The 23669-nt window shown below is 41.5% G+C and overlaps 1 protein-coding gene across 7 annotated transcripts in view; it reads right to left on the bottom strand.

The window, feature by feature from the left end:
• LOC112620440 (cytochrome c oxidase assembly factor 1 homolog) overlaps nucleotides 1–22212 on the bottom strand; it is a 124300-nt gene extending 102088 nt beyond the window's left edge. For 4 of the 7 annotated variants that reach the window (XR_003118528.1, XM_025379028.1, XM_025379031.1 and 1 more), the window contains exon 1: nucleotides 22099–22212. The gene's annotated coding sequence lies outside the window, so the exon portion shown is untranslated. The remainder of the gene's footprint in view (nucleotides 1–22098) is intronic. The other 3 variants (XR_003118527.1, XM_025379026.1, XM_025379025.1) reach the window with 2 other exon arrangements.
• Nucleotides 22213–23669: the final 1457 nt, after the last annotated feature.

Below are 23669 nucleotides of genomic sequence, written 5' to 3'. Positions count from 1 at the left end.
TTCTGGCAAGTGTGTAACAGTTGTATGCCATTATTATTTTAATTTGCATTTCTCTAATGATTTGTGGTCTTTGGCACCTTTTCTTATTTTTACTGGCCACTTGGATATTCTTTTTGGTGAAGTGCCTATTCAAGTCTCTTACCCATTATTCTATTGGCTTGTCTTTTTCTCTTACCCATTATTCTACTGATTTGTAGTCTTTCCCATATCCTATACATACATAATCCCTTTGTCACCGAGTTGCAACCATCTTTTCCTACTCTTTGGCTTGCCTTTCACTCTCTTAAACATGATTTTTGATAAGCAGAAATTCTTGGTTTTAATAAATTCCAATATATCATTTTTTTATGGTTCTTTTTTGTGTCCATTTAAGAAAACTCTTCATACTGTAAGGTCACATAGATATTTTCCTATATTATCTCCTATAATTTTTGTTTTTTGAGACAGGGTCCAACTGTCTCTCCAAGTCTGGAGTGCAGTGGCATGATTTCCGCTCACTGCAAGCTCTGCCTCCTGGGTTCATGCCATTCTCCACCTCAGTCTCCCAAGTAGCTGAGACTACAGGCTCCCGCCACCATGCCTGGCTAATTTTTTGTATTTTTTTAGTAGAGACAGGGTTTCACCGTGTTAGCCAGGATGGTCTCGATCTCCCGACCTCGTGATCCACCCACCTCGGCCTCCGAAAGTGCTGGGATTACAGGTGTGAGCCACCGCACCCAGCCTATCTCCTATAATCTTTACTGTTTTGCCTTTCACAGGTAGATCCACAATCCACTGAGAATTCATTTGCGGTGTAGTATGAGATACAGGTCTTGATTCACTTTGTTTTATTATATATGTGTGTGTGTGTGTGTATGTGTGTACACATGAACATGCAGATATATAAAATGCTCCAGCACTATTTACTGAAATATATTGTCACTGTTCTGCATGTTATCTTTACAATAAATTATCTACATATGCACATGTCTATTTCTGTATTCCTTACTCTGTTCCACTGATCTACTATACTAACCAAGAATGTTGTGTATCCCTGCACCAATATAACACTGTCTTTGTTAATCTAGTTTTATTTTTTTTAATTCCATATCCGATAAAACAAATTGTTCCACTTTACTCTTGAAGAGTATCTTGGCTCTTCTTGGCCTTCTGCACTTTCATATAAATTTATCTTTTAATGATGTGATAGCCCGTAACTACATCTTATTAACATACTTAAAAAATATCAAACAGCCAGCCTAGAAGGGGTATCTAACTTGCCTGAGGTCCTAAGACTGCAAAACTTAGATTTGAACCTAGGAGTGTCTCTGTGCAAAGTGCACACTTTTTCACTATAACATCCTGCAGGGCTAAACTCACACATGAAAATGTTAAGCCTAAAAATAAAAATATATGAAAGTAAAAATTACAATGAAGCAATATTCCAACACCAACTCAAATTATTATGAGTTGCCAGACGCAGTGGCGCACACCTGTAATCCCAGCACTTTGGGAGGCTGACGCAGGCAGATCACTTGAGGTCAGGAGTTTGAGACCAGCCTGGCCAACATGGCAAAACCCTGCCTCTACTAAAAATACAAAAATCAGCCAGGTGTGGTGGCACACGCCTGTAATCCCAGCCACTTGGGAGGCTGAGGCAGGAGAATCGCTTGTACCTGGGAGGAGGCTGCAATGAACTGAGATCACACCACTGCATTCCAGCTTGGGCAAAAGAGCAAGACTCTGTCTCAAAAAAAAAAAAAAAAAAAAAAATATATATATATATATATATATATGTGTGTGTGTATATATATATATATGATGGGTAATTTTAATATATGTCCTAAAGAGTTGATTTATTAATAGTTACTGCCTAAAGTCCAATGTTATAAAATGTGGGTCATGTCTCATTCTCTTTCTACAGCTACTAAGAAGATGAAATGGGTAGCTCTTTGGTAAACAAATAATAGAAAAGACTTATGGATGATTCCCAGATGTCTAGCTTGAGCAAAGGATGTTTACAGAAGGAAAATAATATTTCTTTAACAACTAGGCAGTGTAGCAGGTGCTTGACATAAACTATCTCATTTTATTCTCCCAACTCCAGCAGGTATTATTGGTGACCCAAATTACAAACAAACAAAAGGATTCAGAAAGGTTAGGTAAACTTGTCCAAAGTGAAAAATAAATTACTGGATATCAGATCTTAACTGAAACCTCAGGTGCTAAGCCCTTTCCAAAACATCACAGTGCTGATATCTGTGATATCTGCTTCATAACTGAGCTGAAAAACTAAATTTTCCACCAGGGAATATATAAGGGACACTAAAACAATAAGCAGCTGCCAGGGTTTCATTGTGATTAAATGCAGTAAATCACATGGGAGCCTTTTGACATAACTGCTCCAACCAGCAGTCTTTAAGAACGATACTGTATTTGTTTATGGTTTTTTTTTTCATTTTTGTAAAAAGATGTTGGATCCTTAATACATGTTAGAGCACATGTAATATCCCATCCCACATTTTTTACAATTTCAGTGCAGTGACAGCAGAAATCCTGTGGTTTGGTTCTTAACATATTCCGAGAGAAATTAAAATGAGGGTATTAAAGGCTCATGAAAAAATAAGGGATCACTAGGATACACCTCGGTGTAACTAATCAGAGACCAACAATTTCCATATATACATATATAAGAGAGAATGGTAACTCAATGTAGGGAAATAATGTACCCACTTTATTATGTGCTTATCATACCACATCAGTAATACTAGGTAACACAGTAAGAACAACAGATCAACTACAGTAATATTCTTACCAAAGAGTAAGACTTATAATGCAGATTCCTGACCATTATATAGAAAATTTCTGGCCAGGTGTGGTGGCTCACGCCTGTAATATCATCACTTTGGGAGACTGAGGCGGGCAGATCACGAGATCAGGAGTTCAAGACCAGCCTGGCCAACATGGTGAAACCACGTCTCTAGTAAAAATTAGCCAGGCATGGTGGTACGCACCTGTAATCCCAGCTACTCAAGAGGCTGAGGCAGGAGAATTGCTTGAACCCGGGAGGTGGAGGTTGCAGTGAGCTGAGATCATGCCACTGTACTCCAGCCTGGGCAACAGAGCAAGACTCCATCTCAGAAAAAAAAAAAAAAAGAAAGAAAGAAAGAAAGTCTCTGATCCACTGAGTCAAAAGGTGGGAATCTGCTTTTTAAAAAGTTTGTATTTTCACGTGTATCAAATAGTCATGTGTCACCTAACAATCAGGATACATTCTAAGAAATGTATAGTTAGGCAATTTCATCATTGTGCAAACATCACAGCGTGCACTTACACAAACCTAGATGGTACAGCCTACAACACACCTAAACTGTATGGTATGGCCTACTGCTCCTAGGCTATAAACATGTACAGCATGTCACTGTACTGAATACTGTAGGCAATTATAATACAACGGTAAGCATTTGTGTAGCTAAACACAGAAAGGTGCAGTACAAATACAGTACTATCATCTTATGGGACCAGGGTCAAATATGCAGTTCACTGTTGACTGAAATGTTACTAGCGGCACATGACTGCACATTTAAGAATATATAAAATATATATGTGAATATGAAGAGAAATACAATAAACTCCCAAGTGTCCACTACCCCTATTAAAACAAAGATTTTTACCAAGACATTAAAGACACCCTGAATCCAACCCCTTCCCTCCACCAAGGTAGCTATTATCCTGATTTAATCATTCCCTTGCTTTGCTTTTCCTTTCTTGTTTTTCTTCTATCCCTCTAGGGAAAAAGCAGCTTTTTTTTTTTTTTTTGGGACGGCATCTCACTCTGTCTCCCAGGCTGGAGTGCAATGGCATGATCTCGGCTCACTGCAACCTCCGCCTCTCAGGTTTAAGTGATTCTCCTGCCGCAGTCTCCCGAGTACCTGGGATTACAGGCACCTGCCACCACGCCCAGCTAATTTTTGTATTTTTGGTACAGACGGGCTTTCACCATGTTGGCCAGGCTGGTCTTGAACTCCTGACCTCAAGTAACCCACCCGCCTCGGCCCCGCAAAGTGCTGGGATTACAGGTGTGAGCCACCGCATTCAGTTTCCTCCAGAATTTTGAAGATGGCATTGCTCCACTGCTTTCACACTTCCAGGTTGCTACAGAGAAATCCAAAGCCATTCTGATTCCTGATCCTGTATATGTGATCTGGGTTTTTTTCACTCCAGAATCATCTCTTTACCACACAGTGTCCTGAAATTTCCTAATGATGGCCCCCAGCATGGGTATATTTATTAGGCTGAACACACGGCAGGCACATCCAATCTGCAAACTTCAATCTTCCACTGTTGGCCATTTTCTTGAATTATTTTCATCTTTTCATTTCCTCCTATTTTATCTGCAACTCAACTGCATAAATACTGAACCTCAGGAATAGTCAGCTAAGTGTCCTCTGTCTTTTTGCCTACTTTCTAGGGGATTTCCTGAACATTATCTTATAACCTTCCAAAGATTTTCATTTCCACTATCATGTTTTAAACTTTTTTCATTTTCTAGCCGGACTTTTTTTTTTAATTGACACATTGTCATTACATATATTTGAGGGGTAAAATTTGAGGTGTAAATACATATATATGGTTTTTTTGTTTTGTTTTCTTTTGTTATTTGAGACAGAGTCTCGTTCTGTCACCCAAGCTGGAGTGCAGTGGCATGATCTCAGCTCACTGCAAACTTTGCCTCCTGGCTCAATCAATTCTCCTGCCTCAACCTCCCAAGTAGCTAGGATTACAGGATGTACCACCATACCTGGCTAATTTTTGTATTTTTAGTAGAAACGAGGTTTTGCCAAGTTGCCCAGGCTAGTCTCGAACTCCTGACCTCAAGTAATCTGCCCACCTTGGCCTCCCAAAGTGCTGGGGTTACAGCCATGAGCCACCATGCCCAGCCTCAATACATATACATATTACATAATGATCAAATCAGAGTATTTAGCATGTCCATCATCTCACGCACTTATCATTTCCTTCTGGTAAGAATGCTCAAAAGCCTCTCTTCTAGCTATTTTGCTACAATACCTTACTATTAACCATAATCACCCTTCTGTGGAATAGAATACCAGAACTTATTCCTCCTAATTGTAACTTTGTACTCATTTGAACGACCTCTCCCTACCTACCTTCCCTTCTCCCTGCCCAAGTCGCTGGTAAGTTTTACGGCTAGTCTTTTATACAGCATCCTGTTTTTCTTAATCTTCATCTCATCTCTCTGAATATTTCCGTAATTGGGGTAGAGGTTGTTGGTAATTGTTTTTTTTCCCTGCAAAGTCTGTATTTCTTCCAAGTTGCTTTTCTGTTTTGCTTAATTCTCACCATCCACCTTCGATGTTGGATGCTTTCCTCAAATAACTGGTAATCCTCGGGTACTTGCTTATGATTAAGACTGGGAGTCTGGGGCTGGGTGCACTGGTTCTGGCCTATAATTTCAGCACTTTGGGAGGCCAAGGTGGGCAGACCATTTGAGGTCAGGAGTTCGAGCCTAGCCTGACCAACATGGTGAAAGCCTGTCTCTACTAAAAATACAAAAATTAGCCAGGCATGGTGGCTATACCTATACACACCTATAATCCCAGCTACTCAGGAGGCTGAGGCAGGAGAATTCCTTGAACCAGAGAGACAAAGGTTGCAGTGAGCCGAGATCACACCACTGTACTCTGTTTAAAAATATATATATTAAAACACACATGGCAGGAAAAAAAATTAGCCAGGCATGGTGGTATGCACCAATAGTCCCAGCTACTCAGGAGGGAGGATCACTTGAGTCCGGGACTTCTAGGTTGCAACGAGGTAGGATCACGCCACTCACTGCACTCTAGCCTGGGTGATAGAGCAAAACCATGCCTCTAAAAAAATAAAAAATAAAAATAAATAGTGAATCATCTTTCTGTAATAGAGTTATACTAAAACTTTGAAAGATTTTCTGCTTAAAAAATAAAGATATAATAACAAACCTATGGCTTATTACTAGTATGAACCAATACCCTATAAAGATTATATATTGAAGCCGGGCATGGTGGCTCACGCCTGTAATCCCAGCACTTTGGGAGGCCGAGAAGGGTGGACTGCCTAAGGTCAGAAGTTCGAGGCTAGCCTGGCCAACATGGTGAAACCCCATCTCTACCAAAAAATACAAAAATTAGCCAGGCATGGTGGTGCAAGCCTGTAATCCCAGCTACTTGGGAGGCTGAGGCAGAAGAATCGCTTGAACCCAGGAAGTGGAGGTTGCAGTGAGCTAAGACAGTGCCATTGCACTCCAACCTGGGCTACAAGAGCAAAACTCCATCTCAAACAAACAAACAAAAAATTATATATTGAGAAAATGTATAAAAATGATTTGTATCTGACACAGACACGGGATACCACAAGAAATTTAAAAAGAAACAATAGGCTGGGCGCAGTGGCTCACAGCACTTTGGGAGACCAATGCGGATGGATCACTTGAAGCCAGGAGTTCGAGACCAGCCTGGCCAACATTGTGAAATCACGTCTCTACTAAAACTACAAAAAATTTAGCTGGACATGGTGGTGCACACCTATAATCCCAGCTACTCAGGTGGCTGAGGCACAAGAATCACTTGAACCTGGGAGGTAGCAGTTGTAGTGAGCCAAGATTGCACCACTGCACTCCAGCCTGGGCAACAGAGCAAGCCTCTTGTCTCAAAAAAAAAAAAAAAAAGAAACCTTTAATACAAAAATAAATGCCAAATAAAAATCATTCTAAAAACTGAAAGATAATACTATATTTAGAAGTTATTCTTAATATGAAAGCTTGAAACACACCAAGTATTATTTGCCTTTTCCAATAGTCTTGATCTTTCTTTCATAATATGCCTGATACAGGAAAAAATTCATCTATTTAACATTGACATTGATCAAATTAATCTGAGTGCATCAAAACGCATCTTTAAATTGAATGTTAAGAGTATGTTGCTTGGTGAAACCCCATCTCTACTAAAAATACAAAAAATTAGCCGGGTGTGGTGGCAGGTGCCTGTAGTCCCAGCTACTCCGGAGGCTGAGGCAGGAGAATGGCGTGAACCTGGGAGGCGGAGCTTGCAGTGAGCGGAGATCATGCCACTGCACTCCAGCCTGGGCGACAGAGCAAGACTCCATCTCAAAAAATAAATAAATAAATAAAGAGTATGTTGCTTCATATAAGCTTGTTTACCTTCTTAATGATTAACTATTTTGTCTGCCTCCTCTCATTTCTGTTTTGCCTTTGAATATTGCTTTCACTAATTTTAGATCAAGTTCTCATTTCATGTTGAAGTATCCCACAAAAACACTCATATCTATTTCTCTTGCAATTCCTCTCCTAAAGTATTTACAAAGGATGACAGTCTATAGTGAATATTTAAACTCAAAAACACCAACAAACATTATTGGGTAGCATTTAAATACACAACATAGCAAGAATACTACTACCTGATACGATTTGGCTCTGTGTCCCCACCCAAATCTCATCCTGAATTGTACTCCCATAATTCCCACGTGTTGTGGGAGGGACCCAGTGGGAGATAATTGAATCATGGGGGCAGTTTTCCCCATACTGTTCCCATGGTAGCGAATAGTCTCATGAGATCTGATGGTTTTATCAGGGGTTTCCACTTTTGCATCCTCCTCATTCTCTCTTTGCCTGCTGCCATTCGTGTAAGATGGGACTTGCTCCTCCTTGCCTTCCACCATGATTGTGAGGCTTCCCCAGCCACATGGAACTGTAAGTCCAATTAAACCTCTTTCTTCTGTAAATTGCCCAGTCTCGGGTATATCTTTATCAACACATGAAAATGGACTAATAAAGTAAATTGGTACCAGGGGTGGGGTGTTGAAAAGATACCCAAAAATGTGGAAGTGACTTTGGAAGTGGGTAACAAGCAGAGGTTGGAACAGTTTGGAGGGCTCAAAAGAAGACAGGAAAATGTGGGAAGGTTTGGAACTTCCTAGAGACTTGTTGAACAGATTTGACAAAAATGCTAATAGTGATATGAACAGCAAGGTTCCAAGCTGCAGGTCTCAGATGGAGATGAGGAACTTGTTGAGAACTGGAGCAAAGGTGACTCTTGTTATGTTTTAGCAAGAGACTGGCAGCATTTTGCCCCATCCTAGAGATCTGTGGAACTTGGAACTTGAGAGAAATGATTTTTAGGGTATCTGGCTGAAGAATTTCTAAGCAGCAAAGCATTCAAAAGGTAACTTGGGTGCTGTTAAAAGCATTCCATTTTAAAAGGGAAACAGGGCATAAAAGTTCAGAAAATTTGCAGCCTGACAATGTGATAGGAAAGAAAAGCCCATTTTATGAGGAGAAATTCAAGCCGGTTGCAGAAATTTGCAACAGTAGCAAGGAGCCCAATGTTAATCACCAAGACCACGGGGAAAATGTATCCAGGCCATGTCAGAGACTTTCATGGCAGCCCCTCCCATCACAGGACCAGAGGCCCAGGAGGAAAAAATGGTTTTGTGGTCCAGGCCCAAGGTCCCCATGCTGTATGCAGCCTAGGAACTTGGTGACCTGTGTCCCCACCACTCCAGCTGTGGCTGAAAGGGGCCAATGTAGAGCTTGGGCTGTGGCTTCAGAGAATGGAAGCCCCAACCTTGGCAGCTTCCACATGGTGGTGAGTCTACAGGCACACAGAAGCTAAGAACTGAGGTATGGTAACCTCCGCCTAGATTTCAGAAGATGTATGGAAATGCCTGGATGCCCAGGCAAAAGTTTGCTGCAGGGGCAGGGCCCTCATGGAGAACCTCTGCTAGAGCAGTCAGAAGGGAAATGTGGGGTTGGACCCCCCCACACCGAGCCCCTACTGGGACACTGCCTAGTGAAGCTGTGAGAAGAGGGCCACCATCCTCCAGGCCCCAGAATGGCAGATCCACTGACAGCTTGCACCATGCACCTGGAAAAGTCACAGACACTCAACCCCAGCCTGTGAAAGCAGCCTGGAGGGAGGCTGTGCCCTGCAAAGCCACAGGGGTAGAGCTGCCCAAGACCATAGGCAGCTCCATCAGCATGACCCAGATGTGAGACCTGGAGTCAAAGGAGATCATTTTGGAGCTTTAAAATTTGACTGCCCCGCTGGATTTCAGACTTGCATAGGCCCTGAAACCCCTTTGTTTTGGCCAATTTCTCCCATTAGGAACTGTATTTACCCAATACCTGTAACCCCATTATATCTAGAAAGTAATTAGGTTGCGTTTGATTTTTACAGGCTTATAGGCAGAAGGGACTTGCCTTGTCTCAGACAAAACTTTGGACAGTGGACTTCCGGGTTAATGCTGAAATGAGTTAAGATTTTGGAGGACTGTTGGGAAGGCATGATTGGTTTTGAAATGTGAGGATATGAGATTTTGCAGGGGCCAGGGGAGGAAAAATATGGTTTGGCTCTGTGTCCCTACTCAAATCTCATCTTGAATTGTACTCCTATGATTCTCACGCGTTGTGGGAGGGACCCAGTGGGAGATAACTGAATCATGGGGCGGTTTCCCCCACACTTTTCTTGTGGTAGTGAACAAGTCTCACAAGATCTGATGGTTTTATCAAGGGTTTCCACTTTGCATCTTTCTCATTCTCTCTTTGCCTGCCACCATCCATATAAGACAGGACTTGCTCCTCCTTGCCTTCCACCATGACTATGAGGCTTCCACAGCCACACGAAACAGTAAGTCCAGTTAAACCTCTTTCTTTTGTAAAGTGCCCAGTCCCAGGTATGTCTTTATCAGCAGTGTGAAAACAGACCAATATACTACCATACAGAATAATATATTGTATTGCCAACTTTAGGACTTATTTTGCTTTCAGATTTTTTATTTCTTGAAACACCACTAATAGGCTTTATATGAAGTGGACTATGGATACAAATGTATTATTATTTATTTGTAAGAATAACTGTTAGCAGCAGATGAGTATAAAAACACATTTATTTATAAGATGGTAACAGCTATGAGACTGGTTGTTTAGATCACAAGCTTATCTCCTAGATGCTCTTGTCTCAGCTCCCAGAGATGTACACCTTAAGGCTTTAGTCGGTGTCGGCATGTCCTGCTCTTGCTTTCCACTTGACATCAGTGGAGCTCTAAGAACCAATCATATCTAATAGTATTGACTACTGATCTTTAATTCTCATGAAAATTATTCTGTTTTCCCAACTTGGAATTACCAGTAACTTTCCTCAGGGTTTGGGATTTAAAATAACATACAAGGCCAGGCGCGGTGGCTCAAGCCTGTAATCCCAGCACTTTGGGAGGCCGAGACGGGCGGATCACGAGGTCAGGATATCGAGACCATCCTGGCTAACCCGGTGAAACCCCATCTCTACAAAAAATACAAAAAAACTAGCCGGGCGAAGTGGCGGGCGCCTGTAGTCCCAGCTACTTGGGAGGCTGAGACAGGAGAATGGCGTAAACCCGGGAGGCGGAGCTTGCAGTGAGCTGAGATCCGGCCACTGCACTCCAGCCCGGGCGACAGAGCAAGACTCCGTCTCAAAAAAATAAATAAATAAATAAAATAAAATAAAATAACATACAAATTTCCTGAGAAATTCTGGGAGTGACTTCCCATATGGAAACACAACTTTATCCAGAGATCATCTGCTCTGAACCTCCAGAATTGTCCCAAGGTGAATAGCATGCATTGGGAGAGTTGTTTCTTAGCAACATTTATACAATCTTTCTTATTTCTTGTCTTTTGCACCCCAATTTTCAGAGACACCTGGCTTTGTTACTTCTTGAGCTTTATGAGGATTTAGAGGATAAATCTGGTTGGTTCATAGTTTTTCCCTCTGGCAACTCAGGATTCATAAGTCTTGGGTGTCAGTTAATTTCAACTCATTCTTAGGCTTTTCAGAAATCTACACTGTGTTGATGTTGTCTGTTTTCCATGTCCATTGGGTTTTTACTGCAGTTTTAATGGAGTTTCAACAGGGAGCAAGATTAGAAGTACAGATTCAATCTACCAGGAATCTACTTTTTTTTTTTTTTTTTTTTTGAGATGGAGTCTTACTCTTCGCCCAGGCTGGAGTGCAGTGGCGCGATCTCAGCTCACTGCAAGCTCCACCTCCCAGGTTCAAGCAATTCTCCTGCCTCAGCCTCGCAAGTAGCTGGGATTACATGCGCCACCACACCCAGCTAATTTTTGTATTTTCAGTAGAGATGAAGTTTCACCATGCTGGCCAGGCTGGTCTCGAACTCCTAACCTCAAGTGATCTGCCCAGCTCAGCCTCCCAAAGTGCTGGGATTACAGGCGTGAGACACCGCACCTGGCCAAGAAGAGCTTCTTAATAAATAAAACTATCTCCAGCAGGAACGAACTGCTTTGCGAAACAAGAAACTCAAGCACAGACTGCACAATTATCACTTATTAGGGATGCCACTAATAGCATCTAAGCCCCATATGGCTGTATAGTCCAACTGGCTGGTGAGGCAAGGCTGTCACACAGAAAAAACAAAGTTAATAAATAATGAAATGCTAGAAGAATGAAATTACAAAAATAAAGTCAAACTAAGCGAGAGCTACCAAATATAAAGGATTATCCACAGCTAACAGTATTACAGGTAATCACTGTCGAGTTCTAAATTTCCTTTTCTATTAGAACATAACTTTCCCCACACACAGCATCTGTACTCAGATGTGCATTTATCCCTAGATTCAATCTGAGGAGTTGAAAAGTGACAAAGGGATGGATGGCTTCCTGAATACTATGAAAATGTCCCCTGACCCACAAATTTCAATATACTATTAAGCATTTTTTTCATTACCTGAAATGTATGTTTGCTTACAAACAGGTTTCTTTGCATCTATTCTCCCCACCTCCTCCAATCAAGGAGCAAAGAGAACACCAGAGAAGCTGGAGCACAGTAAACAAGGGGAAACTAGCATGAAATGAGGCTATGAAAGAAGAGAGGCCAGATCACAGAACAGGGAGGAGGGAGGAATGTTGTGGGTCAAGTTAAATATTTGGGGTTTATTCTAAGTACAATAAAAAGTAAAAGGCCGGGCGTGGTGGCTCGCACCTGTAATCCCAGCACTTTGGGAGGCCAAGGTGGGCAGGTCACTTGAGGTCAGGAGTTCAAGACCAGCCTGGCCAACATGGTGAAACCTCATCTCTACTAAAAATATAAAAATTAGCCAGGCATGGTGGCGGGCACCTGTAATCCCAGCTACTCAGGAGGCTGAGGCAGGAGAATTGCTTGAAACCAGGAGGCAAGATTGCAGTGAGCCAAGATCGCACCACTGCACTCCAGCCGGGGCAACAAAGCGAAACTCTGTCAAAAAAAAAAAAAAAAAAAGGAAAAAAAGAGTTTCAATGCTCAATATATTTTTGTGTTTTGATTGTGGGAAGCAGTAACGTTGCATCCCTGCCTTTCCTCTTTATTAAGGGTTTTATCTAAGTACGATGGACTAGAAAGGATAAAATCAACACAGTCCCTTTTCTTTTTCTTTCTTTTTTTTTTCCAGAAACTTACAAACTTTCTCACAAACTTGTTTAGGAATAAAAACATGGGGAGTGACAAGATCAGATTTTACATTTTTTAAAAATGGCTGTTGTGTGAAAAATGGGGGTAATAATATATCCTGGCAAATCAATTAGGAAGCAGTATATCTAGGTGAAAAATCATTGTTCTTTTCAATGAGAGAGGTAGAGATGAAGTGGCCATATTTGAAAATATTTAGGAGGTAGAATTTAGAGAACACTGAGGGGTCTTAAAGTGACCCTGAATATTACTCAGGAGCATCTGGATGAATGGCAGCCCCAGTCCCTAGGGAAGTATATACTGCCAGACGTTAAGTTGCTGGAAGTATAAAGAAAAAAAGAATCCATTTTTTGGATGGGTTAGCTTTGAAAACCTGAGTCACCTAAGTACAAATGTCTCACAAGCTTCTACTTCATCATTTCTCACTGAACATCTCCATTAAGGCTTCACAATCAGGAAGCTGGCAATTAGAATCTGTATCTTTCTTCCATGTCTGCTCCATTTACTGATCAACGCCACCAACTACCAGAGATGTTATAAAGGGATTCCTACATGTGATAGAGAAGGCTGAAACATAAAACATCTGAAGTCGCACTGATAAGACTCTATGACTCACAGATTCATCCACAACACTGGAGTTATTCCTGCCACAAAGGTTAACCTTAAGGAAAGAGTTAATTTATAATTCTGCAAACTCTGAAAACAAATACAAATGTATTAAGGAATACTTTTATCCATAGACTGCTTTACTAGTAACATTATAAGGATAAGATGAATTTTGAAATAGACTTTAAAAAATAGTTTCAATAGTTAAATGTCAGTTCTTAATTAACCATCTTGATTTTCTGACATAAAAATGTACAGTAATTATTGTCCAGCTGACAAAAAGCCACAATCTTTATTAGTAAGTCCTATTATATAGCACAACACTGCCACCTGTTGGAAGACATTGCTAGCCAAATGTTTTTATTCCTAAACACTAAATGCATGAAAAAGTTTATGAATTTCTGAAAAAAAATGAAGAGCCTATGTTGACTTTATCCTTTCTAGCCCATCATGCTTAAATTAAATCCCTAATAAAGAGGAAAAGCAAGGACGCAACGTAACTGCTTCCCACAATAAAAACACAAAATGGTATTTACTTGTTGGTTTTGGTAACTTGGATGAGGGGAAGGTTTAACCATGCAGAGATAGCACTAGGGAGTTTTTGAGGTGAGGCAACTATTCTGCATCCTGACTATGGTGGTGGTTATACAAATCAGTACATGGGTTAAAATTTATAATATAAAAAGTTTATTTTGCTGTATGGTAATTAAAAAAAAAAAACAGGGTAAGACAATACAAATACTCAGTACCATGGGAAAAATCATAAGTTATAATGTGAAAGTATTCACATAAATTTCAAAGTTTTGCTACTTATAGCTCAAAGGCTTGAGGCCCAAAAAACATTAGAAAAATTCTAATGTAATACTACATGATGACATACTTAAATATGGATGTAGAATAGAAGTGTTTCTAAAGGCTACCATTGCACATCAGAAGTCAATCTTTTGCCCTAGCATATAACATTTCAACGAAAGGAACAATCTATAACCAAAAGTTAGGGGTATTCACCTTTGATTCTGGTAACTTTTATTTATTTATTTATTTATTTATTTATTTTTTGAGACAGGGTCTCACTCTGTCACTCAGGCTGGAGTGCAGTCGTGCCACTGCAACTCACTGCAGCCTCGACCTCCCAGACTCAGGTGATCTTCCCACCTCAGCCTCCTGAGTAGCTGGGACCAAAGGTGTGCACCACCATGCCCGGCTAGTTCTTTTGTATTTTTAGTAGAGACATGGGGTTTCGCCATTTTGCCCAAGCTGGTCTCAAGCTGCTGGACTCAAGTGATCTGCCCACCCTGGCCTCCCAAAGTGCTGGGATTACAGGCATGAGCCATCACGCCTGGCTAGGAAATGCTTTTCCCTACAACAAAACGAGAGTCTTGTTCTGTCGCCCAGGCTAGAGCGTAATGGCACAATCTCAGCTCCCTGCAACCTCTGCCTCCCAGGTTCAAGTGATTCTTGTGCCTGGTGCCTCAGCCTGTGAGTAGCTAGGACTACAGGCACTTGCCACCAGGCCCAGCTAATTTTTATATTTTTAGTAGAGACAGGGTTTCACCATGTTGGCCAGGCTGGTCTGAACTCCTGACCTCAAGTGATCCGACTGCCTTGGCCTCCCAAAGTGCTGAGATTACAGGCATGAGCCACCACGCCCATCTGCTACATCCTTTATGTGATTGTGTTTCATCTCCCTCAAAAAGCTGGTGCATAAACAGGGAAAGTTGAGTGCTTAGCATCTAAGTAATCTTGGTATTTGCTAGATCACTTATGAATGTAAGTGACATCAAAGTTCCATGAGATCTGGAACATCTAAATCCATCTGGGGACCTTTCCAGTGCATTTGCAAATGCCAAATGTCATAAGGCACCAAGAGCCCACAAGATAACAGATCACCAGATCAGAGTCCAAATGACAAAGAGACCCAAACTAAGAGCAAAAGTCACATTAACACACTAGTTCCTCCCATCTCTCCTGATAATACACTTGCTGTTAATAAAGTAATATTGGTTGTAACAGCAATGATGGAATATTAAACTGAGACCTTATGAAAGATGTTGCAATGGGAGGGAGAGGTTGTTAGAGAAGGTGTAACACATAAAAATCCTCTACCCTTTATCCCTTAGGGCTGCCCTTAAGCCATCCTGTTCCCAGGATCTGGCAGCCACACGCAATCTTAGTTTTCTAAGTTTTGGTTGAGCCATACTGTTGTCTGTTTTTCTACATTTTCCCAGTCATACCTGGGAGGTCACAGCTATTCAAAGGGACTGCAGTACCCACAATAATTTGCAGTTCCAACAACAGGAAAATAGTTGAAAAAAGAATGATACAGTCGTAAAAGAGAATAATGCTGGTCATCTCCTAATCTTCAACTAACTAATGACATGGTTATCTTTGCACTGAGGAAGGTAAACTTGCCTGTCAGAAGCAGCAATAGTCACAGCACACCAGGGTAATTGCCAAAGCATCCAAATGGAGCAGTAGTATGATACCAGAACAATTCACAGACTTTTGGAACTATACAAGTTTGCAAACTCACCTCCATTTTAGAGTCTGTCATGATGGGTAATTTCCCCAAAAAGACTAAAAATACAGAAAGCATTAAGAAAAAAAAAAGGCTAGGCGAGGTGGCTCACGCCTGTAATCCCAGCACTTTGGGAGGCTGAGGCAGGCGGATTGCTTGAGCTCAGGAGTTTGAGCCTAGCCTGGGCAACATGGCAAAAATCCCATCTCTACAAAAAATACAAAAATTAGCCGGGCATGGTAGCATGTGCCTGTAGCCCCAACTGCTGGAGGAGCTGAAGCAGGAGGATTACTTGAGCCCATGAGGTCAAGGCTGCAGTGAGCTATGTTCATGGCACTGCACTCCGGCCTGGGTGACAAGGTGAGACCCTGTCTCAAAAAACAACAACAACAACAACAACAAAATCTTGGATCATAGAGATGTTCAGGATTTGGAAAACTGTCCAAGATAAACCTTTTATTTAGTGTGAACTGCAATAATTTTAAAACTCAAAGATCTCCAAGTCCTAATACAAAAACACCTACACCCCTTCAAGTAGGAAATGGCCCTTTAGAAAGGTAAATGTGATAATCCATGGCTAAATTACACAATTCTTTTAAATATCATCTTTTATGTAAATAACAAAAACACTAAAGCTTACAGGCAGTTCCTTAAAAATCAAAAGAATTACCCTACAATCCAGCAATTCCACTTCTGGGTACGTATACCTAAAAGAACTGAAAGCACAGCCAGGCATGGTGGTTCACACCTGTTATCCCAGCACTTTGGGACGCTGAGGTGGGCGGATCCCTTGAGGTCAGGAGTTCAAGACCAACCTGGCCAACACAGCAAAACCCTATCTCTACTAAAAATATAAAAATTAGCCGGCGTGATGGTGCATGCCTGTAGTCCCAGCTACTCAAGAGGCTGAGGCAGGAGAATCACTTGAACCATGAGGCGGAGGTTGCAGTGAGCCAAGATCACACCACTGTACTCCAGCCTGGGAGACAGAGCAAGACTCCATCTCAAAGAAAAAAAATAATAATAATAATTGAAAGCAGGAACTCAGACATTTGTATACCAATGTTCATAGCAACACTATTCACAATAGCCAAAAGGTGGCAACAACCCAAATATCTATCGACTAATGAATGGATAAACAAAATGTGTTCTATGGAATACAATGTAATATTATTCAGTCTTTAAAAAGAAGAAAATTCTAACACATGCCACAACATGAATTAACCTTGAAGACATGCTACATAAAATAAACCAGACACAAAAGGACAAATATTTTATGATTCCACTTTTATGAGGACCCTAGAAGAGTCATATTCATAGAGACAGAAAATATAATGGTAGTTGCCAGGGGCTGGAGAGAGGGAGGAACAGAGATTTATCATTTAATGGGTGCAGCGTGTGGAGATAAAAGTGTTCTGGGTCGGGTGCAGTGGTTCACGCATGTAATCCCAGCACTTTGGGAGGCTGAGGTGGGCAGATCACCTGAGGTCAGGAGTTGAAGACCAGCATGACCAACATGGAGAAACCCCGTCTGTACTAAAAATACAAAATTAGCTGGGCATGGTGGTGCATGCCTGTAATCCCAGCTATTCGGGAGGCTGAGGCAGGAGAATCACTTGAACCCGGGAGGTGGAGGTTGCGGCGAGCCGAGATCACGTCATTGCACTCCAGGCAGGGCAACAAAGAAAAAAGTGTTCTGGAGGTAGATGGTGGTTATGGTTACACAACAATGAGAAAGTACTTAATGGCACTGAACTGTACCTTTACAAATAGTTAAAATGGTCAATTTTATGTTACATATATTCTATCACAATTTTTAAAAAGAAAAGACAAAACACTGAAACAAGAAGCACAGAGTTCTAACTGGAATCAAGCCATGGTGAAAGAATGAAATTTTGGCCATTATATGTAAACAGAGAGATGCAATTTTTTTCTGGAAGCTATTGTATATCACTTCCCTTAGATTGTCAAAATGCTCAGTTTCTAAAAATACTTTTACTACTGGCTGGGCGCAGTGGCTCACACCTATAATCCCAACACTTTGGGAGGCCAAGGCGGTGAGGTCAGTAGTTCCAGACCAACCTAGTCAACATGGTGAAACCCCGTCTCTACTAAAAACACAAAAATTAGCTGGGAGTGGTGGCAGCCTCCTGTAATCCCAGCTACTCAGGAGGCTGGGGCAGGAGAATCACTTGAACCCAGGAGGCAGAGGTTGCAGTAAGCTGAGATCACACCATTGCACTCCCGTCTGGGTACCAAAGCGAAACTCCGTCTCAAAAAAAAAAATATATATATATATATATATATACACACACACACACACATATGTATATAACTACTACTGCCTTTTAACCAATAAAATTTTTAAAAAATTACAATGTTAACAGGATTTTATAAAACTAATTTTTCCAACACGCCCCAAACAATACAGAACACAATAGTTACACTCAACCTCTGCATACATTAAATCTTCAAATAAATACCTGCTAGTATGAAAAAAGTACCTAATATTTGGTGACCAACTGTCCAATATGGCTCTCACAAATCTAATGCAGTATATGAAACATGAACAAGAGAATAAAAGAATAACTTCTTAGAGTCTGTTTAAAGTAGAGAGTTAAATGAACAAAGTTGAAGCAGATCATGGCATATTTTTTGAGGCAGAGAGACAGGGAGGCACCAATGTCTGAAACAATGAACACTATTAGGCTAAACATAACACCAGGGACTCAGAAGTCACACTAACTGGGAAGTACTATGTCAGTTTCTCTAACTCCTATAATTAAAGAACAATATTCTAAACTACTGGCCAGAAGGCTTTTAGAGGAAAAGTCCTGACTACACAAAAATGTAAAACAACAGTATAGTAAAAAAGATAAAACAAAGTTAACTAAATAGATTGAAGATATCTGCCACATACCTAACAGTCAATGGCTTAATATTCCTGCACGAAGAAACTCCTAAAAATCAATAAAGACAGATAAAACTCAATACGGAATGGCAAATTACAAAGTTTCCCCTTGCTTCATTTTTCGAGTCTTAAAACGCTTCTCACAGGTTCTTTCACAGCATTTTTCCTGGGCCTGGCCTCCCATGTAGCTGTCGGAAAACCATCACTCTCTAAACTACAATCACACACCCACAAGGAGGTCTCCAAGGCTACTAAAAGTTAATCTCATGTGCTTTTCATCTAAAAGAACGGTAGCATAATCTAAAAGACTGTCACATATCTGATAAATGACTTGTATCTAGAATATATAAAGAACTCTTGCAACTCAATTACAAAAAAGAACCTAATTTAAAAATGGGCAAAGGATCTGAGCAGACATTTCTCCAAAGAAGATACATAAATGGGCAATAAGCACTTGAAAAGATGCTCAACATCATTAGCCATCAGGGAAACGCGATTTGAAACCACAATATTTTGAAAAAGTTAGGAGATTTTTAATGGTTGCAACACAAAGAAAAGATGAATGTTTGAGGTGATGGACATGCTAATTACCTGATTTGATCATTACACATTGTATACATTTATCAAAATAACATTCTGTAGTCCCTAAATATGTACAATTACTACATGTCAACGAAACAAAAAATGAAAACACGATGACACACACTTCACACCCACTAGAATGGCCAGAATCAGAAAGACAGATAATGACAAGTGTTGGCAAGGAGTGAGAAATCAAAACCCTAATACACTACTGGTGAGAATGTTAAAAAGATGCACACTGATGCTATGGAAAACAGTCTGACCGTTTCTTAAAATGTTAAACAGGGATACCATATGACCCAGCCATTTCACTCCTAGGCACATATGCAAGAGAAATGAAAACATGGTATGTCCACACAAAAACCTGTAGGTGAATGTTCACAGCAGCATTATACGTAATAGCCAAAAGGTGGAAACAATACAAACGTCCACTAACTAATGGAAAATAAATAGTGGTAATACCCATAAAATAAAAGATTAACCAGCAATTAAAGAAGTACTGACACATGCTATTAAATACAACACAGACGAACATGAATGTTAAGTAAAAGAAGCCAGCTGAAAAAGACCACATGCTGTATGATTTCACCCACATGAATAATCCAGAACAGTCAAATATACAGTCAGTCAATTCATAGTTGCTTAGGGCTTAGAATGGGGGAGTGGGGATGGGGAAGTCAGGTGAGCCTGCTGAATAAGTACAGGGTTTCTTTTTGGAGTGATGAAAATGTTCGAAAATTGTTCCAATATGGCTCTCACAAACTGAATGCAGCACATTAAACATGAACAAAAGAATACAAGAGTAACTTACTGCAGTCTGTCTGAAATAGACTTAATAAAATTAAACCAACTAATGAAGTTGAAGAAGATTACAGCATATTTTGTGATGATGGTTGTACAACCTTGTGAATGTACTAATTACTTTTAGGTTTGGTTTTTTGGTTTTTTTTTTTTTTTTTTTTTTTGAGACGGAGTCTAGCTCTGACGCCCAGGCTGGAGTGCAGCGGCGCGATCTCAGCTCACCGCAAGCTCCGCCTCCCGGGTTCATACCATCCTCCTGCCTCAGCCTCCTGAGTAGCTGAGACTACAGGCGCCAGCCACCACGCCCGGCTAATTTTTTGTATTTTTAGTGGAGACGGGGTTTCACCGTGTTAGCCAGAATGGTCTCGATCTCCTGACCTCGTGATCCGCCCACCTCAGCCTCCCAAAGTGCTGGGATTACAGGCGTGAGCCACCGCTACATTTTAAATGGTGAATTCTATGGTGGGTGAACTATGTGTCAGAAAGTTGTTTTATTTTTTTAAAGGACTGAAGACTGTTTTGTTTTGTTTTGTTTTCATTTTATCCCGTTTTTTAAAACAGTGCCTAGCAATATTACGAATTCAATCGATTTTGGCTAAATGTTAAAACAAAAATAGGCCGGGCGCGGTGGCTCAAGCCTGTAATCCCAGCACTTTGGGAGGCCGAGACGGGCGGATCACGAGGTCAGGATATCGAGACCATCCTGGCTAACACGGTGAAACCCCGTCTCTACTAAAAAATACAAAAAACTAGCCGGGCGAGGTGGCGGGCGTCTGTGTTCCCAGCTACTCGGGAGGCTGAGGCAGGAGAATGGCGTAAACCCGGGAGGCGGAGCTTGCAGTGAGCTGAGATCCGGCCACTGCACTCCAGCCTGGGCCACAGAGCCAGACTCCTTCTCAAAAAAAAAGAAAAAAAAAACAAAAATAAAAACTTGGGTAAACTTTGCCGTATCTAAAGTTATTAAATTACTGTAAACTGGCATGGTGGGAGCATGAGTGTACCTGCAGGTGTGTTTTCCATGAAAGTACCAAAGACTGAAAAATTCAGCAGAATCAAGACCCCGAAGGCCCCTTAAGTTAGGCTAAGAAATGTGTATTATCCTGAAGGCAACGGGAAGTCCAGGAAGATTCTGAGGACAGAAATAACACAATCAGATATGTTTTAAACGTGCAAGTGTAAGCGAAGAGTTGCTACTTCTATCCAAAAGTGAGGCACCATTTCCCCCAGGGGAAAATGGGAAGGAATTAGGGGAAGACTGGAGAAACAGGTTATCAAATTATCAGAATCTCCATAGATTTTTAAAAATTACACAGCATCCACCCCAAACACACATACAGACTGACAGGCACTGATACATACATCCAATGTCCCCTACACAGAAACTCACTTTTGTAGTCAGCTCCTGTTGGTAGGGTTTTTCTGTCATTCAAGGGTGGCGGGGACAAAAAGTATTATAACCACTAAACCAGATAATTCTTTCCTACAATAATGTGGGCAGCGTACTCCCCAGGTGTTGAAATTTAGTACTACCAACAAAAGTACCCAGTCCCAACTCTTCGAGAGGACCCCAACTCTTTACAATGTGCTGTTGGGGATGCCCAGCAAAAACTGCAGGGCAGGCCGGGCGCGGTGGCTCAAGCCTGTAATCCCAGCACTTTGGGAGGCCGAGGCGGGCGGATCACGAGGTCAGGAGATCGAGACCATCCTGGCTAACATGGTGAAACCCCGTCTCTACTAAAAATACAAAAAACTAGCCGGGCGTGGTGGCGGGCGCCTGTAGTCCCAGCTACTCCGGAGGCTGAGACAGGAGAATGGCCTGAACCTGGGAGGCGGAGCTTGCAGTGAGCCGAGATCGCGCCACTGCACTCCAGCCTGGGTGACACAGCGCGAGACTCCGTCTCAAAAAAAAACAAAAAAACAAAAAAACTGCAGGGCAAAGTCAACGTTAGCTCGACACAGCCTCCTAACTCCGAGCGGACGGAGCCAGCGCGGGTTACCAGGAGCCAAAGAAGCAGCGCAGGGAGGTCGCGACCCGGAGCCGGCGCGAACCTCCGCGATGTGACCCGTGAGGGAACTCTCCAAGCAGCAGAGCACCCCGCGCGCGAAGGCGGCCGCCCGGATTGCAGGAACAAACGCTTCTCGCTGGGGGGGAAGACGGAGACTCTCACTGCCGCAGGAGACTAACCTGTGAGCAACAGAACCACCACGCTGTGGAGAGTGTGAGCAGTTCTTCCAGGCGTGGGGGGAGCACGGGTAAATGACCGGGGTCCGGCGCGCCAGCGGGGAGCAGTCGAGACTTCCGGCGTCTGCAGCTCACAGGGCTAGAGCGTCGAACCAGGGCAACCGGAGGCTTCAGCTCACCCCGGATTGTAAATGCTAACGCGGGTCTTCGGGGCGGCGGATCCAGGACTTAGGTCGCCGGGACTTGTGGCTTCTGCTTCTCAGACGTTCGGACTCGCGCTGGGAAGGGGTTCGCCTCCCCTGGTCCCCGCTTTTTTTTTTTTTTCTGCGTCCGGTTATTGCAAATGCATTCAGTCCAGTAGCCCTAACCCAGGAAATTTAAGCACCGGCTCACGTTATTTCTCGCAGGTATGCGGCGCTTCCGCTGGCCTCTAAGGACACAAAGCCCCGGGGCGTCTGACCCCCACTCCAGCACTGAAATCCATGCCGCCCCGTTCAGCTGACAAATTTGGCAGCACTAAATTTTATTTTATTCTACAAATTGAATGCCCAGTTAACACCAGGGAGTACCGGGGTAAGAAAATTTCAGAAGTCAGGTGGATAATAATAGCATTTACCTCATAAGTTTGTTATGAGGATGTAAAGTGCTTAGAATAGTGTCTGGCACTTTGTAGGCGCTCAGTGAATGTTAGCTATTATTATTTTTATATTGATTATTCCATAGTCACCACTATTATCATCTTAATGTCAAGCTTGAAATCCAGTATCTTTTCTCTGCGAAGCCATGACTCCAAGACTGATTAACTTTGGACTAAGGCATTCTTAAACTCTTGATCACACATCCCTATCATAAAAAAAAAAAAAAAAATTTACATGTATCATGTATGGCATTAATATATTATGCATGCTATAAAACTTCCACAAGACATCAAACTTTTTTTAAGTGAGGTAAAAACAATTTTTAAACTTTTTTAAAAAACTGCTAACAGAAGTTCTTTTCTTCCTACACAATTAGGTTGCCAAACATACATTCTATCACTCTGGAATCCACTAGCTAAATGAGAACATTATCAAAGCAACCTACCGTTCAATTCTGAGTTCCCAGAATGTTTCTTTTCCAAAGAATTAATAGAAACTAATCAGACTGTGAGATACTTGAACCATAAGGACTATTTAAATGGTTCTTAGAGAAAAAGAAGAAATAAAATAGGCATCCACTGAGTAATATTCATTGATGCAACATTGACTATTGACTTCTTACATTTTCAAAGAAAGAGATTGAGATTATAATACCTTACACCAAGCTTAATATTTCAAAGAATAAATCAACTAATAAAAAGCTTATGAGGTTTGGTATATGTGCATTTCATACAACATTCATGAAAATGAACCCCAAATCAGTTAGCTCCTGTTCTGTACCAGACAGAGAAATATGTTTACTTTGTAAGTAATAAAACATTAAAGAGGCTTTTCTGACCATTTGCTTGAAAACTCAGAACTTAGCATTTCTATCACTGGACTTAAATCTGCTAAAGTTTTCGTCTAAATTTTACATTAAAAACAAAACTCTATAGT

Source organism: Theropithecus gelada, chromosome 3 (genome assembly GCF_003255815.1).
Source record: "Theropithecus gelada isolate Dixy chromosome 3, Tgel_1.0, whole genome shotgun sequence".
Lineage (NCBI taxonomy): Eukaryota > Metazoa > Chordata > Mammalia > Primates > Cercopithecidae > Theropithecus > Theropithecus gelada.
This window is presented reverse-complemented; position numbering and strand designations above follow the sequence as displayed.